General features: G+C 49.5%; 1 protein-coding gene across 6 annotated transcripts in view; it reads right to left on the bottom strand.

Moving 5' to 3' along the window:
- ARHGAP39 (Rho GTPase activating protein 39) overlaps positions 1–17,087 on the bottom strand; it is an 88,108-nt gene extending 71,021 nt beyond the window's left edge. For 5 of the 6 annotated variants that reach the window (XR_005017046.1, XM_036830532.1, XM_036830535.1 and 2 more), the window contains exon 1: positions 11,904–12,028. The gene's annotated coding sequence lies outside the window, so the exon portion shown is untranslated. Of the gene's footprint in view, positions 1–11,903; positions 12,029–16,961 lie in introns of those variants that run through there. The other variant, XM_036830534.1, reaches the window with a different exon arrangement.
- Positions 17,088–20,305: the final 3,218 nt, after the last annotated feature.

Genomic DNA, 20,305 nt, shown 5'->3' with positions numbered 1-20,305 from the left:
CCCTCACCCACCCCACCAGGGCTCCCCAGGCTCAACACCTGCATGGCATCTCCACGCCCGCCCGCTCCTCTCTGACCGCCAGCTCCCAGTGATTTCAGACTCTCAAATGCAGCACACCCAAACTCCCGAGCTGCCCCCTGCAATTCCATCAGGAAATCTTAACGGTTAGCCTCAAAATAGGTCCAGAACCTCGACAAAGAAGATAAAGGAAAATGAAGAAAAAAAATTAAGAATAAAAAAATATATTTCCAGAACTTCCCTGGTGGCACAGTGGTTAAGAATCCGCCTGCCAATGCAGGGGACATGGGTTCGAGCCCTGGTCCAGGAAGATGCCACATGCCGCAGAGCAACTGGGCCCGTGCACCACAACTACTGAGCCTGTGCTCTAGAGCCCATGAGCCACAACTACTGAGCCCATGTGCCACAACTACTGAAGTCTGCGCACCTAGAGGCTGAGCTCCGCAACGAGAGAAGCCACCGCAATGAGAAGCCCGAGCACCGCAACGAAGAGTAGTCCCCACGCGCTGCAACTAGAGAAAGCCCACGTGCAAAGAAACAATGCAGACAAAAATAAACAAACAAATATATATATATTTCCAGATTCTAAGTCCTATCACCACACCTGTTACCACTGTGGCTGAACCACTACCCGTCTCACCTAGGTTGCCGCAGTCACCTCCTAACCAGCCTCCTCACCTCCTCCCTCCCCCCCACGTCTGTTGAGTAGTGGCCAGTGGGATGCTACTGAAGACGGATCAGACGGTGTTACTCCTCTGCCCCGAACTCCCCACAGGCCCCCTCCTCCTCTGCGTACCCGCTCCTGCTCTCACCCCCTCCCGCTGGCACCACACACTCTCAGGCCCAGCCCCCCCCGGGGCCCCTTGGCCGTCCCTCAAGCACAACACACTCGCTCCAACTCCCGGGCCTTGTGCTGGCTGTTCCTCTGACTGGAACCCTCCTCCCCACAGAAGTTTACCTACTTCATCTGCTCTAACTCTGCTCAGACTCATCGTCTTTGTGAACGAGGCCCACGTAACCCCCTACTGAGACTTGCACCCCACGTCCCAATCTCCCTGGCCCTCCTGCACTGTTTCTCTGCAGCACTGACACCTCCTGACATATGGAAGAAGTCAGTTTCTGTCACTCTGTGAGGGCGAGGACTGGCCTGTCTTCTTCACTGCTATGTCCCAGCGCCGAGAACAGTGCAGCACATAGAAGTGTCAATAAAAGCATGTTTACACCCTGAGGCCAGGGAGGCCACATGACATGAGACAAGTGTACTCGGAGGCTAAGAGGGAAAGGCCTTGCACCCTGATGCTGCCCCAGCCATGTGACCTGAGCAAGGCCCTTCTGGCTTCAGGGTCCTCATCTATTAGGTGGGACCAAGAGCACGCACCACATGGACTGTTCACAGGCATAAATTACATAAAACACAGAGGGGGTCAGAACAGCACCTGGAACATACACACCAGGTCACAACAATGGTAACAGGCACCAGGTAGCTTCAAAGTACTTTTCCTAGACTTGATGGACAGTAACAACTTCTTAGACAAGGCGACGGCCTGGCCACTGAGCAAGCTGAGCAGGCCAGCCAGGTGTGTCAGGGAAATCGTGTTGTAGCCGCTTCTTAAGCCTCATCTCAGAATTCAAAAAAGCTAGTGAGTTCTTGGTCCCTGAAAACTGACAAAAACTAGAAGATGGAATAGAAGTTACATTTGTTCACTCCCCACTTTTTCCAGAAAGAATTTTTTATGAATGCACTAAAAGTTTTGAAGGGTATAATTTTTATTGCTCACTTAGAACTATCAACCCAATGGGGAAAAAGAGAGCATGCATATGAATTTGCTTATACATGTACTGAATATCCCTGTTAGGACAAACAACACTCTAAGGTAGCCAGCCACCTCCAGGGAGGAACCTGGATGGCCAAAGGGTAAGAGTGGGAGAAACTTTTCACTCTGCACTCTAATACCTTTTAAATTTTGAACTTTTGTTCAAATAGAAAAAAGGAAGAAGTTTTAAAAGACACTCATTAGCAATAAAAAGCCTGAAAATGAAATCAGGAAAACAATTCCATTTATAATAATATTGAAAAGAATAAAATATTTAGTAATACATTTAACAAAAGAAGTGCAAGTACACTGAAAACTATAAAACATTGTTGAAGGAAATTAAAGAAGGCCTAATGGCAAGATATCCCATGTTCATGGAATGTTCATCTTTTTTTTTTTTTGGCTGTGTTGGGTCTCCTTTGCTGCGTGCAGCTTTCTCTAGTTGCAGCGAGTGGGAGCTACCCTTTGTTGCGGTGAGCAGGCTTCTCACTGTGGTGGCTTCTCTTGTTGTGGAGCATGGGCTCTAGGTGCACAGGCTTCAGTAGTTGTGGCACTTGGGCTCAGAGGTTGTGGCTCGCAGGCTCTAGAGCACAGGCTCAGCAGTTGTGGCACACAGCCTCCGCAGCATGTGGGATCCTCCCGGACCAGGGCTTGAAGCTGTGTCCCCTGCATTGGCAGGTGTATTCCCAACCACTACGCCACCAGGGAAGTCCTGGAATGTTCATCTTAACATTAAGATGGCAAACCTTTCCAAATTAATCTACAGATTCAGCAGATCCTTATCAAAATTGACCTTATTTTTGCAGAAATTGATAGGCTGAATATGAAATTCATGGGACCCAGAAAAGCCAAAACAATCTTGAAAAAGAAGCACAAAGTGGAGGCCTCACACTTTCTGCCTTGGAAACTTACTATACAACCACAGTATTCAAGACAAGGTAGTACAGGCATAAGCACACACACACAGACCAATGGAAGAGTTGCCACAACTCAGAGTTCGCATGCCACAACTAAAGATCCTGCATGCGGCAATAAAGACCCGGCGCAGCCAAATAAATAAATAAATAAAAGCACCACAGTTGTCAACTGCACGTCTGTTCCCTGCACTGAACTCTAAGCTTCCGGAGGCAAGGGCCTCACCCCTGCATCACCAGCCCCGCACCTCACGAAATCAATGACCAGATGACCAGAGAGGCTCGACCACCTGATCCAAGTGCAACGATGCTGCCGCCAGTAGAGCTCACACCCCTCACGTTGGAGCCGCCGACCACCCACGTGTCTCACACTCAGGAGGAAGCCGGCAGGGTCGCCAAGCATCAGGGCCCAGCTTCTCCCAGTACCCACGGGGCCTCCACATACCAAGCTCATGTCAACTCCAGTTCGTAAATTCCTAACATTAATACTCTTTAAGGACTACGTAGCTAATGTGGCCGGTGTCATTTCTCGTGCTCCATGGGGGACCCCATGCTGGGCTCACCTGCATCCCGGGTACGGCAGGCAGGACTGGAGACGAGGGATGGTGCCCTTCAGGAGGCCGCCCCAGCCCTCAGCTTCACCAACACGCTCGCCGGCTACCTCGCTGACCTCCCACCCTGCCCGGCCCTGCTTCACTGGACGCTCCGGCCACGAAGTGCTCTGGGAGCTCATGCACACCGTGCTGTGCCCTGCTCATGCCCGCCACCTCCACCCGCGGCACGCTGTTCCTCTGCCTGGTTAACACCCCCGAAGGCTTGGTCAGACACCCCTCCTTTCTAGATGAGAAAGCCTACCTAAACTCTGTACCCCCAAGGCGAGGCTAGCGGCCACCCTAGGGGTAGCCCCGAGACCCCACACTCTCCTCCCTGACTGTTGTCCACGTGAGATTATCAGAATCCACACCACCATGTCCCCCACCAGGAGCCTGGTGTACCTCTATCACCGGGCAACTGACTGGCGAATGGCTGGCACATAGCAGGTGACAGAAGAGACCAGGAGCATGGGATGGACGTGGGTGGGCCTGGCAAACAGAAGCAGACATCAAATCCTGCCAAACCAGCCCTGGTCCGGGAAGATCCCACATGCCGTGGAGCAACTAAGCCCATGCGCCACTACTACTGAGCCTGCACTCTAGAGCCCACGAGCCACAACTACTGAGCCCACGTGCCACAACTACTGAGCCCGCGCGCCTAGAGCCTGTGCTCCGCAACAAGAGAAGCCACCGCAATGAGAAGCCCTTGCACCGCAGCAAAGAGTAGCCCCCGCTCGCTGCAACTAGAGAAAGCCCGCGTGCAGCAATGAAGACCCAACGCAGCCAAAAATAAATAAATAAATTTGTTAAAAAATAATAATGATGGATATATGTAGATGCATAACTGAATCACTCAACTGTACACCTGAAACTAACAAAATGTTGAAAATCAACTATAATATAAAATAAAAATTAAAAAAAAAAAATCCTGCCAAACCAACAGAGAAGGCTCCACCCCCGAGCAACACCATCCTGGGCCCCAGCGGCCTCAGGCAGGAAGGCACACACTGTCCCTTGGCGGTCGGCCACTGGGCTTTCTGCACACCCCTGCAAATGAGGGCCTCTGGGACCCACAGTTTTCCCCCTCCCAGGTTTTGGGAACCAGAGGCTACTTCTTGGGCTTCTCAGAGTCGGAAGAAGTAGGAATCCTCATAGCATGGCTGAATTCTGAATACAAAATAAAAGGCCAACACCACCAAAATTAAATAGAAAAACAGTATCCAGAGTCCAGAAGCTGCCACGACACGTGCAATCGGAGGCACAAACAACCTGAAGTCTGTCGGCTGGGAAATCTGTACTGTACATGCTTCACACAATCCCAGTGGCTAGGAGGCACATGCTGGCCACCAGAGAAGTCCCAGGAAGCAGCTGAAGGGACTGTGGCAGAACCACCCGCAGTGTCTCAGGATGACACTCCTGTGACGCTCCACCCATGAAGGAAGCACCCACATCTCTGGCTCGTGCTGGGCCTCCAGGGACTTCAGGAAGGACCGAGATAAGAGGCAGAACAGACAGAGGAGTGCAGCCAAGGAGGCAAATAGGCTTGCAAGAGGACAGAAAACGTGCTCTGCTGACTTGGCCTCTTGGTGTTGAAATTACTTTTTTAGAACCCTATACACGTATAACACTCAGTAATTTACAGAGTCCTCTGAAATTCAGTCACACTTCGGCCTCACAACACACCCTGAGAATAGACGGGACAGATACAATCTAATCCGCAGATATGAGCCGAGGCTCGGCTGTTAAGCGATTCGATCGATTTACCTGTGATGGACCACACTCCTCGGGGACTGAGTCAAGGCTGAACTCAAGTCTCCTGCAGTGGGAACAGTGCTGTGTCCACTATACCCAGTAACTCAAAGGCCGATCCGGGAGTCAGCGTGCTGCCCACTGGACTTCTCACCACAAGCCCAGGACAGAGTCAACACTAAGGCCTTGGGCCCCTCCTTGGAACGCTCCCTTCTTAAAAATCCTAATCACTCTTATTTTTAACAGCTTTATTGAGATGTAATTCACATACCATACAATTTACCCATTTAAAGCATACAATTTTAGAATATTTTAGTATATTCACAGATATGCACAGCCTTCACCACAGTCAATTTTAGAATATTTTCATTACCCAAAAAGAAACCCCATACGCCTTAGCTGTCATTTCCCAGCCCCTGGCAACCACTAATCTACTTTCTGTCTCTATGGATTTGCCTATTTGAGGCATTTCATATCAGTGGAACCGTACAAAGCCAGACCTTTGTGCCTGGCTTCTTTCACTCAGCATAATGTTCCAAGATTCATCCACATTGTAGCATGAATCAGTACTTCCTTTCTTTTTATTCCCAAATAATATTCCACTGTATGGATAGAACACACTTTGTCCGTTCATCTGTTGATGGACATTTTGGCTGTTTCCCCTTTTTGGCTATTATGAATGATGCTACTGTGAACTTCTGTGTTCAGGTTTTTGTGTGGATGTGTTTTCCTCGTCACTCCTACCTATAAGAACACATGAAAGGTGAGCCAATTTCCAACTGAGAAACTCACTTAATCTGACCATACTATTTAAAATACAGACAGATAACTGGGAGAAATAAATGACCAAAGAAAGTACAGAGTTAAAGACATGAAGAAACAAAAGCAAAACCTGAACTAACAGAATCAACAGTGATTAAACAAAGAGATGTTACTTCTAGGGATGGGCCCCACAGGCACACGTGCACAATGCTGTGCCTGCAGCCTGATTTTAACTGCGCAAAGTACGATATTCACCAGCAGGGGCTGGTTAGATAAATTATAGCACCTCCACACAGCCAGACATGATGTAGTCATGAAAAAGAATGAACTGGAAAATGTACTGATATGGAGTGACTTCCCAAACCCAAACACATTTAGTTAAAAAGCTGAGGTTAAGAAAATTTTTTAAAAGAAAAGAGCAGGGGAAAAGAATACATATACATGTTTGCGTGCATAGTTACAACAAAGTATCTCTAGAAGGAGACACAGTGGGTGCCTCCAGGGGACCAGGCTTCTGGGGGCAGAGAAGGGAAGGAGGCAACAGACAGCTACACTTCAAACCCTGAATATGTTACGTAGTACAAAATTTTTTAACCTTTTAGGGAGCAAAAATGAAAAGAATCTATGAGAATTAAAACATTTACACTTAGGAAAGCAAGAGATGAGAGGCCTCAGGTAGCTGGAAGCAGCCGCTGCTGTGTCAACCTGGGAAGCACGACGGTGACTCCCACCCAAAGGCGCCCATCCCTGCTGATGTTAAGACACAAAGGAAATGCTCCACGAGGCACTGAGTCCACTGCCCTCGAGGACGCCCCATGCAGAGGGAGACAGCTGGAGGCCGTGCAGAGCCTGCCCGGCACGGGGGCAGATCGGGCCCCAGGCAGGCCCCAGCGAGGGCCAGCGGAGCTGAGGAGCCACCCGAGCCCTGCTTGTTTTAGGGGAGGAGAGAATGCGGAGCAAGGCTGGGCCTGGTGGTGCTCAGCCAGTGTCGCCAGAGAGCAGGATGCGAGTCGGGGCACGCTGGGCCACGGACAGCAGTCCAGGGGGCACGGGGAGCCGGGGAGGAGGGCAGGGCAGCAGCGCGACTGGCACACACGCCCTGGGCCTGCTCCTCAGCCGCGGAGCGTCCTGGGTGCCACGGGACGGCCTCCACACACTCGCTGCCGGCTGCACCTGCTCCCAGCTGGGACAACCAAAAATGTCTCCAGATGAAGCGCCCGTGGACAAGAACACTGTTCTGCACACGCCCCCTGAGCAGCTGCGTGGAAGACAGAGGGGAGGGAGTCCAGCCGGGAGGCACAGCCACAGTGCGGACGGGACAGGGCCCGGGCCCCGCGTGGCAGCTGGCCCTGCTGACAGAGGAAGGGGGAGTCATCAACGACTTGGAAGGTACGACGAGCAAGACATGGAACAGCAGGATGCGGTGGCTGGGGGAGGACCCAGAAGGCCAAGCTTCCAGGCGAGAACCTAGCACACGACGGTCCCAGAGCACCGAACGGCCAAGGCTGGAAGTGAAGCAGGAGGCAAGGCCTGAGAAGCCTGCAGGGCTTCCGCACAGGCGGCCAAGGGAAGAAGAAGTGTGGCTGGCGCTTGGACCCCAGATGGAGCACTAAATGGGCTCGCTTTCTCCCTTGGGGTGGTCCTAGCATTGTCTCCAGTTATTTGGCCATCCTCCCTCTAAGAGGGCTGTCCATCCTACAGCCTACCCCTGGCCGTGGGACGTATCTCCTCCCCCGGGGCTGGGCCAGGTGACCTGCTTTGGCCACGGAACTTGAGTCTCCAGTTCTAAGCTGAAGCTCAAAGAGAGGCTGAGTCTCTGCCACTCTCTTGCCATAAGAATAGCGTGTCCCAGGGGCTTCCCTGGTGGCGCAGTGGTTGAGAATCTGTCTGCCAATGCAGGGGACACGGGCTCGAGCCCTGGTCTGGGAAGATCCCACATGCCGCGGAGCAACTAGGCCAGTGAGCCACAACTACTGAGCCTGCGCGTCTGGAGCCTGTGCTCTGCAACAAGAGAGGCCGCGATAGTGAGAGGCCCGCGCACCGCGATGAAGAGTGGCCCCCACTTGCCGCAACTAGAGAAAGCCCTCGCACAGAAACGAAGACCCAACACAGCCACAAATAAACAAATAAATAAATAAAATTAAAAAAAAAAAAAAAAAAAAAAGAATAGCGTGTCCCAAACAAGGGCACGTCCCCGAGTCCAGCAATGAAGACTCTCAGAAAAGAGCCTCAAGCAAATGAAATGTGAGCTAGAAATAAACCTGAGTTGCTACTGCAATCTTTCTAGAGAAAGCTGCCCAGTAAACTCCCTGATTTCTTCCTTCTCCAACCCATCCTACGCATCACGGCCAGGTAAATGTTCCTAAACCATTTTATCAGGACTTCCCCTACTCACAGGCCTGAAGTGGCTCCCTATAGCCAGAGAACTGAAATCTAAAGTCCTTCACCTAAGTTCAAAGATCTTCACGTTATAATCCTTATTTCCTCTTATTCCTTACACAAACTTCTAACCCCCACAGACCACACATGAGCCACCTTCTTGCCTTTACTCCCAAGACCTGAAACACTTTCTGTCTGTAGTGCTGCAATGTCCTCAATCCTTTCCCCCACTCACCTCCTACTGAGGTTCAGCTCAAAGACCACCTCTTCCTTGAAGCCTTCCCTCACACTGCAGCCCCCTGCAATCCTTCTCCCTCTGAACTTCTAGAGCAAACTTTTTCTGAAAATGGGCCAGATAGTAAACAGTTTAGGTGTTGTGGGCCATGAAGTCTCTGTTGCAACTAGTCAAGTCTACCAAAAAAGCCACAGATGATACAAAAATAAACCAGGGTGGCTGTGTTGCAATAAAACTTTATTTACAAAGACAGGCCAAGGAGCTGTCAGTGGCTGTAGCTTACAGACCCTCGTCTGGCGCAGTGTTGGGAAGGCTGAGGCGTGAGCACAGCGGAAGCAGGAGTGAGCCAGGGCTGCAGGCCCAAGGGAGGAGGTTCTTCTCAGCAGGGTGAAACAGTGTGGCTGCAGGACAGCAGTCAGGGTCAGAAATGACCTCGGGGAGCAGGGCAGAGCTGCCAGGTAACATCAAGGGCAAGTCCCAGAGACCGATGGGAGGCACAGTGAGGCAGGCATAGGAGGGAGCAGAGACAGCCGACAGCTGAGGGTGCAGACTTTACCAGGGGAGCAAGAAGGGTAACAGGAGAAGAGACCTCCAGGCAGGGCAGCCCAGTTCAGCTCTGCCAGGTGTCGCCAGGCCCAGCACTGCGACACCCAGGCTGAGCTCCTGAGACAGGACACCCACAAAGCCAACTTTGAGTGGGAGCGTGTGAGACCCTCAACAGATGGCCACATGGGTCAGCGACCAGGCACAGCAAAGGCATTTTGCTGGTAAAACCAGATACTTCACTCTGAGAATGTTCTCACGGTGAAACATTTGTTTCATTTTTTCATCTTTACACGGACATTTTTTTTCAAAAGCGACAAAGAACCAGGTGGAGGCTTAACAAGACACTGAATTCACTGTTACTACATTGTTCGAGGACAGCCCACACCAGCACACATGCAGGAAGGAAGGCGGGGATGGACATTTTTAAATCTATCTTTAGATATTTTAAAATTTGCTCACAGAAGCTATTTCGTTACCATTCGCTCTGAACATCAAATGTTCTCCACCTCAGACTCCACAAATGCCAAAAGACTCTCCTTAAAGTGGGGGGTTCCCTCTTAGTCTCAGTGTCACACAGATAAAGGGGATGAGATGAAGTGATCTAGGGTAAGCCTAAGATACTTTCCTTAGACCTGAGAAAGAGAACCATCTCCTTGGGAAACACGACGAATTTTTCCACTTTGTTCTGAAGCAAGTTAAGTTATTCCTTCCAACAGCTTAGCAAGACAGAATGTTACAGCACTGATAACGCCAAGTCCTCATTTTCTGGTGCTTATGCCCTTGCTGTCACTTAGAGTTTGTTAATAAAGTATCTTTTCTGTTACAAGGATAACACTGTGAAGTATAACAACAGGGCTTCCCTGGTGGCGCAGTGGTTAAGAATCCGCCTGCCAATGTAGGGGACACAGGTTTGAGCCCTGGTCTGGGAAGATCCCACATGCCGCGGAGCAACTGAACCCGTGCGCCACAACTACTGAAGCCCGCGCACCTAGAGCCTGTGCTCCGCAACAAGAGAAGCCACCGCAATGAGAGGCCCACGCGCTGCAACGAAGAGTAGCCCCCGCTCTCAGCAACTAGAGAAAGCCCGCGTGCAGCAACGAAAACCCAACGCAGCCAATTAATTAATTAATTTAATTAAAAAGAAAAAAGTATAACAACAATGGTTTTGATAGTTTAATTCACGTAGAGAACTACCCAAGAACTGCTCGACATCTCATTTCTGTCAACGACAATCCTATCTACCTCCCAGGACGGTAAGTACTGCAGGATTCTAGAGTGGTTCATTAGAAGCTTTCTTCTTCTAAAAAGATTTTTAAAAACAGTTCTATATGATAATTTATCTAAGTACATGAGATTTGTTCCTCGTTTACCTTTATAAAGACTTGTTTCTCCAAATATGACCCCAGCTTGCGCAAGAAGAGAGAGCCACAGACCTCAAGTTAGTGTTAAACTAAGACGAAACTGCCGACCCAGCGAGCGCACCCTGGAAACCAGATCTTGGCAGCGATAACAACTCCTGACTTTTCTCAACACTGACAACGTACAAGGCACAATGAATTCACCGAGTCCCCACAACCACCCTGGGAGCCCAATATTATTGGTGTTCCCATTTTACACATGAGGAACCAAAGGCAGAGTACAAAGCCAGTAAACAGAAGAGTCACGACTCAAAGGCAAGCAGTCTAGCTCCAGAAGCCGCCCTCTTCTCCCCTCTGTTCTCCAGCCTCTCCAGACAGCTGACTAGACAAAGTGCAGGCAGGGAGACCCAGGGCCCTGCTCATTCCCAAGCCAGCGCGCGGGGCACACAGTCCGCGCCAAGCTGCTTTACGGAATGAGTCTCCTTGCTTTACATTCACCCCTATCAAATCTCCTTCCCCTCCCCCAACGAGGAGAAACACACCTTGCTCACTGTGAAAGGGGAGCCGCTGACCGGGAACCACCTGCTGTTTACAGAGGCACCCAGGATGTACAGGGTGCAATTCCCCTCGCTGGCTTCAAAGACAAACCTCCTATTGTCTGCACCAGGGGAGGAACAAGAAGCCTTGCAACTGTAGGTTTCTGCAAAGGTCACAGGAGGTTTGGTTAAACCCTAGGACACCGAAGCGGGTGAGGGACGCCGCATTTTTGCTGCTGAAGGCTGCGCAGCGCCCACAGCAGCTGCTGGTGGGAGCAGCATGTAACACACCCACAGCTGCGGCGGCCTCGCCGCCAGCTGCACGTTTTAAAATAAAAGACGTCCTGACCCCCAAGATGCGCACAGCCTGCCTCTATCTCGGCCCTCGCGCGGAACACTGCCTCCACCCACACCAATCCCGCAACCGGGGGGCCACCGAGGGAATTCCAGCTCCGGGAGGGCGACCGGGAGGGAAGGCGGGGACGCCCCAGCCCGCCTCCCTGCAGAGGCCAGATCGGCGGGGCCGGAGGCCACGGCCCGCACCCGGACACGCGCGTCCCGACTCCCAGGCCCCGCACCTCCCCGACTGCGCACCCGAACCACGCCGACACCCGCGCTCAGGCCCGGCACTCCACTCACGCCCACCCTAGGCCGGGCACGCTCACACCCCAGGGCCGGGCACACTCACTGGCCCGCACCCCGGGCCGGACACACTCTCACCCACCTCCACCCACAGGCCGGACCCCACACCCACCTCACACCCTGGCCCCGCGAGGCCTGGGCCCCTCGCGCCCCTGCGCCCCCCCCCCACCAGCCAAACCTCTACACACAGAACCCGCCCCTCCCCGGCCCGGCCGCGGCACCGCCCGCCCCCTCAGTCGCCAAGGACCCGTATCCTCGTGGGCCGGGCCGGGGACCTCCGCGAGGCCGGGCGGGGGCCACAGCGCCGGCCTCTCCGCCATCTTCCCGGCCCGCGCCGCCCACCGCCCGCGCTCTCACCCGCAGGCTGCGCGCGGGCCGCGCGGCCACAGCCCCTCATCCCGGCTCGCACGCCGCGCGTGAGCTGCTCGCGGCTGTCCCGCGCCGCCGCCGCCCGCTCGGTGCGCGCCCTCCGCGGCCGCCGCTGCCGGCCCAGTGCGCCGCGACCGCGCGTCCTCCCGTCACCAGCGCAACCCCCCGCCTCCGGCCCCGCCCCCGCCCCGCACGGCCCCCGCCGCCTGGGGACGCCGCCGCGAGCCCCATGCACATGCGCCGGCGCGCGGCACGCCGGGAGCGGGAGTCCCGCCGGGGGCGTGCGCTGCATGCCGGGAGTCGGGAGCATAGTCGCGCTGGCTCCGCCCACAACGGGGGTGTGGGGTTCTCGCGCTGTCCTGGCGAGTCCGGGGATGCTTCGGGCGAAGGGGGGCGCCCCCGGCCCGGGTCACCCGGGTCCCAGGGTGCGACGGGCGGAGAGGGGCGGCTGCTGGCCAGGTGATGCCGAAGCGCTCCCTCCAGCCCCGCGGTCCGTACCACGGCCGACGTTGCCTGTCAGATCGCTCCTGAGAGTCTTCCGATCCCCTTCCGTGCGGTGCAGTTGACATTTCCTACGTGTCGGTGTGGATTTGGTGTAATTTTACCTACTCAAACCATGTTGGACTTCCTGGAAAAGATTTCACTTTTCCTCAATTCTGGAAAGTTATCAGCCACTGTCTCTTAAAATATTGGCTCTCCTCCATTCTTATAGGTTCCCCCTATGTATCTATCAGCTAAACTGGACGGCCTGTGTCCTCCGTGTCTCTACGATTTTATCTCTTTTTGCTCTGTCATCTTAACTCTTGGTAATTGCTCAGTTAAGCCTTACTATTGTTCTCTTTAGCGTTTTCTAATCTGCGTTTAGCCTGCTCTTCAGGCTTTTAAAAATTATTATTACCTATACAGTATTCATTTCCAGAAGTTGTAGTATTTGACATGCATGTCGATATAAATGGAAGCTAACCAGCCTGAAACTCCCACAACAAAACAGAGAAGCCCACACCACTCCGTGGCCACAGCCCGGCTCCCATTCGCACAAGGAACTGCAAAGGGCTGAAAGCTCAAGCTCAGAAGCCCTCAGTTGAGTTCCACTTCCGGCCTGCAGCTCACTCCCTCAGTGCACCGCTGCTGCAGTGCTTTGCCTCCCGGCTCTCTGATCCGCACTCTGTCACCACTCTTTGGCTTCCCATTTGGCCCATCTTCACACTGCACTCCCATACACAGGAAAAATGGTCTCTGCTCTCCTGTCTCTAGCTTTGGAGACCGTTGTGCACACTTGAGAAAGCCCAGTCTGGAGGAACCCCACCATTCTCCATCATGAATGCTGCAGAAACATCACAGACCTGCGCTGGCTGGCTTCACTTTAAACTTAGAAGGAGCACTTCACACTCCTTGGCAATCTTGTGATTTTTCTCCAGAGGGTAAGTCTCCCATTCCCCAAAGTGAGCATAGGAATTTCTTAGGCCTCTCTAGTTGAGCCTCCCAGATGAGAACAAAACTTCTTATCACCGAACCCAAAGGCCCGCCCATATCTATCCCTGCCCTTCACCTTCCCTCCTGAAAATGGGCAGGCAGTTTCCCTGCTCCTATACAAGGCAGGCCCTCCTCTGATGAACTGGGACCCACTCCTTCTTGCATTCTCAAAGATTTTGTTCATCTGTCTCCTCTCCTGCATCATCTGTTTGTCTCTCTCTGTTTTATTATTTGCATGAGCATACAAAGCCACTGATATTTCTCGTTATAAAAACAAAATGCCTCCTTTAACTCCACTTATCCCTCCCAGGTCCTTGGGTCCCCTGGTGGCCATGCTTCACAAAAGACTTGCCTGCACCTCACCATCATATTGTTTTTGTTTGTTGGTTTTATTTTGTTTTTTATTGAAGTATAGTTAATTTACAACGTTGTTAGTTTCAATTGTATAGCAAAGTGATTCAGTTATACATATTTTTTTCAGATTCTTTTCCATTATAGTTTATCACAAGATATTGAGTATAGTTCCTTGTGCTATACAGTAGGTCCTTGTTGTTTACCTATTTTATATATAGTAGTGTGTATCTGTTAATCCCACACTACTAATTTGGGATGAATGGATAAAGATGTGGTACATATATACAATGGAATATTATTCAGCCATAAAAAAGAATGAAATGATGCCATTTGCAGCAACATGGATGGACCAGAGATTATCATACTAAGTGAAGTAAGTCAGACAGAGAAAGACAAATATCATATGATATCACTTATTTGTGGAATCTAAAAAAATGATACAGGGAATTCCCTGGCTGTCCAGTGGTTAGAACCTGGGGATTTCACTGCTGTGTCCCGGGTTCAATCCCTGGGCGGTGAACTAAGCCGCAAGCCGTGTGGCATGGCAAATAAATAAATAAATAAATAAATAAATAAATAAATAAGTTTTTAAAGATACAAATGAACTTATTTACAAAACAGAAACAGACTCACAGACATAGAAAACAATCTTATGATTACCAAAGGGGAAGGTGGGGAGGGCTACATTAGTAGTTTGGGATAAATTAGGCTCATTTTATTTGAAAACATAGATGTGAAATTCGTACATAAAAATTGTTAACTGAATGCCAACATACAAAAACACAGAATGCTTAAGAATATACAAGAATGTAAGGATAGGGACTTCCCTGGTGGTGCAGTGGTTAAGAATCTGCCTGCCAATGCAAGGGACATGGGTTTGAGCCCTGGTCCGGGAAGATCCCACATGCCGCGGAGCAACTAAGCCCGTGTGCCACAACTACTGAGCCTGCTAGAGCCCGCGAGCCACAACTACTGAGCCCGTGAGCTACAACTACCGAAGCCTGTGTACCTAGAGCCGGTGCTCCGCAACAAGAGAAGCCACCACAATGAGAAGCCCGCGCACCGCAACGAAGAGTAGCCCCTGCTCGCCACAACTAGAGAAAGCCCGTGGGCAGCAACGAAGACCCAACACAGCCAAAAATTAAATAAATAAATAAATAAAATTTTTAAAAAAAGAATGTAAGGATAACATAACATCAGAAAAATCTATCAGTGTAATTTAGCATATCATCAAACTAAGGATAAAATCACTTCCTTCTCTCAATTGTTGATAAAAGTCAGCATCTCTTTATGATCAAAAAATTTTTAACTGAGACTACAAAGGAAACTTTATTAACTGGGTAAAGGCTATATACCAAAATCCCACACAAATTATTTTCAACAGAGAATCTTTGGATACAAACCCTTTAAGGTCAGGAGCAAGAAAGGATGCCTACTAATGTTGGTGGGTGGAGGCAGGTGTGCTCAGCCGATGCAACAATAAAAGAAAAAAAAGAGCCTAAGGGTTAGAAGAGAATAACCTAAAGTCTCAAAAATTGAAGATAATATGAAATTCTACACAGAAAATATACAGAATCAACAAAGTATGAGAATCAGTGAGTTCAATAAGATCTGCTCACAAAACCCAACAATGGTTCTCTACAGATGAGAAACCACCAACTGGAAAATATGATAGAAAGTGAGATGCCCTTCACAACACCAACAGAAGCTATAAACTATGTAGGCATTAAGCTAATTAAAAATATACAAAACCTTTATAGAGGACACATAAAAACTCTATGAAAGTATCTTAAAAGAAAGCCTAAATAAATGGAGAAACATACAATGTTCATGGACCAGATGGCATAACACTGTAAAGATGTCAATGCTCACTAAAGTGGTCTAAAAAACCAAAATATTAATAATCTAGTTCTAGTAAGATTTTTTGAGGAATGTGAAAAACATTTTTTAGATATACATGGAAGAATAAAAGTCTACAAATAGCTAGTTCAGTTTTGAAGGAGGACATACAGCAGGCAGGTACTCTACCAGATGTTAGGATCTACTCCAAAGCAATGGTACTTGATAGGCCCAGGAACACAAATGGACCAATAGAACAGAAAAAAGAATTCAGAATCTCACTAATGTATAAAAAGTAATGGGGAAAGATTGATTATTTAATGTATTCTTTGTTGAGGAATTATTTGAAGAAACATGAAGCTGGAGCCACATCTAATATGTATAAAATTGGGTTCCCAATAGATTATCCACATAAATATGAAAAGTAGAAGAAAGTAAAACTGAAATACTTCTAAAAAAAATAGAGGGGTGAATCTTTATGACCTTGGAGAGGGTAAAGACTTATTAAAACCACAAAACTACAAGCCACAAGGTAAAAAATTAACTAATTTGACTACCTCTGATTTAATTTCTATTAAACAGATGACATCACAGTTAAAGTTAATAGATGATGGACTAGCAGAAGACATTTGCAATCTAAATCTGACAAGAAATCAGTATCTAGAATATACAAGAGCTCTTGCGTATTAACAACGAAACAAAACAAAAAACAGGAACTCCAATAGAAACATAGGTCAGAAACAAAAACAAAAAAAACATACATATGAAAAGACAATTCACGAAGGGGGAAAGCCCACATGGTATTTGAGGAGATCATGAAACTCACTAGGAATCCATTAAGGACAAATTGAAACAACCATGATATGCATCTGATTGGCAAAAATAAGAACACTGTATAACACTTAGTGTTGGGGAAGGTGTAGTGAATTGGGAACTCTCAGGCACGGCTACTGGGAGTGTAAATGTACTCAGCAGCTCTGAAGGGCAACCTAGCGGTAGTCAGTGAAATTAAGCGTGCAGATACCTTATGAACAAGCAACCCGTTCTTGGATAGATAATCCAGAGGAATTTTCATTCCTAGGGACCAGGTAAAAAAATACTCAGCACTACGTGATTTGCAGTGATGGGGAATAAGAGGCAACTTAGGTGTCCATCATCAGGGACAGACGCGCAGACTGACAGTGCTACGCAGCAGTTAGGGACAAAGAACCAGAGGTATGGAGAACAAGAGAAGATCCTAAAAACAAGGCGCTGCGTAAAAAATTAAGTGAAGTGGGCTTTATAGCACAACATGTAAATTAAGTCACATACACCACACAACAGTGCATATTTTACAAGGAAAAAACATATTAAGGACATGTATAAAACACCTGCACCTACGTGATGGAAAGGAAGAGCTGCGGAGTCAGGGATACGTTGATAAACGAGGAGAAGCGCCTGGTCCAGACAGGAAAGGGCCCGGGGCCTGCGTGCAAAGGCGCCGCCTCCCCTCCGCTGCCCGGCCGCACGCAATCCCACTGAGGACCCCTTTTCATCCCACTCGCCCCTGCAGGACGGGGCCAGGAAGACAGGGTGCTCCAGCATCACCTCTGGCTCCGTCCCGGCTGGGCGGCGGCGCGGGAACAGCGGCCTGGCGCCCCGAGGGCTCGAGCGCAGGCAGGACAGCGTGGACCCGCTGGGACCCGCTCCGGCCTCCTGACCACGCCCCTCACGACCGCCCCTGCACCGGGTCACGCCCCCAACACCCTCCTCGCCCCTTCCTTGACCGCGCCTTCCTCCGGACCTTGGCTTCGCCGCGTCCCTCTGATCCCAGTCACGCCTTCCCGGGCCACGTCCCTTGCCCAAGGACACTCCCCCAGGAGACAGCCTCTTAAGCTCCTCGACGCTCCGCCCTGACCACGCCCCCGTGGACTTCACCGGGGCCACGCCCCCACGGCTCACTCCCTCAGGGCCCCCTCTCCCCAGCTGGCTCTGGGCTGTCAAACCCAATCAAATCCCTTCCCTCCAGTCCGAGGGCCGCTCCCCACCTGCAGTGGGCTCTGTGCCAGGTCTGGGGCTCTGCCCACGAGCAGGGACAGGCTGATGGTCCCCTGGGTTGGTGGTAACTGGTTTCCATCTTAATCCGATTACAGCTCAACAGAAATTGCTTAGGTGTTCTATCAGGGACGCTCTTTATTCCCCAAGGAAGCTGCCTCGGCACACCAGGCTTGGTATAATTTTTCCTTTACGGTAGGTACTGTCATCATTCTCTCTTCCGGGTGGAGACGCTGAGCACAGAGTTGATAAGCTTGGCCAAGGTCGCCCAGCGGTCCGCTGATAGGACCAGGGGCTCAGCCCCAAGCGTCCTAGGGAGTTTAGGGGAGAGGGGTGGACGCGCCCCCACCCGCTCTTTTTCCTCCCCTGCAGGAGGCTAGTTGCTGAGACGTCAAACAGCCTTCAGACCTCCTTTGATTTTGCTGCCTGGAAAATAAGACAGGCTGACTTCTTTTTTAAAATATTTTAAACTTTTATTGAGATATAATTGACATACAATAAACCACACAAATTTAAAGGATACAATTTGATGATAAGCTTTGATGTATTAATTCTTAATTTCACATCTGTGAAAGAATTAACACAATCAAGACAATGAACGTGTCTGGCACTTCCCCAGTCTTGCGGGCCCCAATGAATCCGCCCTCTTACCCTCCCCCACCCCATCTCCAGGGAACTCTGCTTTCTGTCACTATTAGGTCAGTTTCACTTTCTAGAATTTGGTGTAAATGAAATCCTTTTCTCCTAGGGTAAACACCTAAGAGTAGAATGGATGGCTCATATGCGAGGTGTATGTTGGACTTTTTATGAAGCCTCCAAACCATTTTCCACGTGGCTGCACCACTTTCCATCCCCACCAGCAGTGATGAGGGTTTCGTTTCCTGCACATCCTCACAGACTCTTGACATGGCCAGTCTTTGTTTAAATTGTGGTAAGACACACACACACACACACACACACACCATAAAATTACCATCTTAATCATCTTTAAGTGAACAGTTCAGTAGTGATAAGTATATTCATATTGTTGTGCAACAGTGCTCCAGATCCAGATCTTGCAAAACTAAACCTCTCTGCCCATTAAGCAACTCCTTATTCCTCCCTCCCGTCAGCCACTGGCAACCACCACTCTACTTTCCATTTTTATGAATTTGATTACTTTAGATACCTCATATAAGTGGAGTGTATTTGTATTTGTCTTTTTGTGACTGACTTATTTCACTCAACATAATGTCCTCCAGGGTCATCTATGTTGTAGCATGTGTCAGAATTTCCTTCTGTTTTAAGGCTGAGTAATATTCCATTATATATACACACCACATTTTGTTTATCCATTCATCGATGGACACTTGGGTTGCTTCTACCTCTTTACTATTATGAATAATGTTGCTATGAACATGGGTGTGCAAGTATCTCTTTGAGATCCACCTTTCAGTTCTTTTGGGTATACACCCAGAAATGGGATTACTGGATCAAATGGTAGTTTTTTGGTGTTTTTTTGTTTTTTTATAAATTTATTTATTTTATTTATTTCTTTTTGGCTGCATTGGGTCTTCATTGCTGTGCGTGGGCTTTCTCCAGTTGCGGCGAGGGGGGGCTACTCTTTGTTGCGGTGCCAGCCTTCTCATTGTGTTAGCTTCTCTTGTTGCGGAGCACGGGCTCTTGGCGCGCGGACTTCGGTAGTTGTGGCAGCAGGCCTAGTTGCTCCGCGGCATGTGGGGTATTCCCGGACCAGGGCTCGAACCCGTGTCCTCTGCACTGGCAGGCGGATTCTTAACCACTGTGCCACCAGGGAAGTTCCCAAATGGTAGTTTATTTTTAATATTTTGAGGGACCTCCATACTATTTTCCACAGAGGCTGCACAAATTTACATTTCTACCAAAAGTGTCCATGAGTTCCAGTTTCTCCACATCCTCACCAACAATTGTTATTGTTTTATTTTTTTTACAGGCACCATCCTAATGGGTGTGAAATGGTATTTCACTGTGGTGTTTTTTTTGTTTTTTTTTTTGTTTTTTTTATTTTTAATTTTTAGCTGTGTTGGGTCTTTGTTTCTGTGTGAGGACTTTCTCTAGTTGCGGCAAGCGGGGGCCACTCTTCATCGCGGTGCGCGGGCCTCTCACTATCGCGGCCTCTCTTGTTGCGGAGCACAGGCTCCAGACGCGCAGGCTCAGTAGTTGTGGCTCACGGGCCTAGTTGCTCCGCGGCATGTGGGATCTTCCCAGACCAGGGCTCGAACCCGTGTCCCCTGCATTGGCAGGCAGATTCTCAACCACTGCGCCACCAGGGAAGCCCTTCACTGTGGTTTTGATTTGCATTTCCCTAATTATTAGTAATGTTTAGCATCTTTTTGTCGCTTCGTTGGCCATTTGTCCATCATCTTTGGAGAAATGTCTGCTCAAGTCCTTTGCCCATTTTTAAATCTGGTATTTGTTTTGTTGTTGTTGTTGAGTTGGAATTCTTAATATATTTTGGATATTAACCTCTTATTAGATATAGGATTTGTAAATATTTTCTCCAGTTCTTTGGGTTGCCTTTTCACTCTCTTGATTGTGTCCTTTGATGCACAGAAAAGTTTGTCTGATGTAGTCCAATTTACCTATTTTTGCTTTTATTGTGTGTGCTTTGGTGTCATATTCAAGAAATCTTTGCCACATTCAATGTTATGAAGCGTTTCCCATTTTCTTCT

Source organism: Balaenoptera musculus, chromosome 17 (assembly GCF_009873245.2).
Source record: "Balaenoptera musculus isolate JJ_BM4_2016_0621 chromosome 17, mBalMus1.pri.v3, whole genome shotgun sequence".
NCBI classification, from domain to species: domain Eukaryota; kingdom Metazoa; phylum Chordata; class Mammalia; order Artiodactyla; family Balaenopteridae; genus Balaenoptera; species Balaenoptera musculus.
Note: the sequence above shows the minus strand (reverse complement) of the source record. Positions and strands in the feature narration are given on the sequence as shown.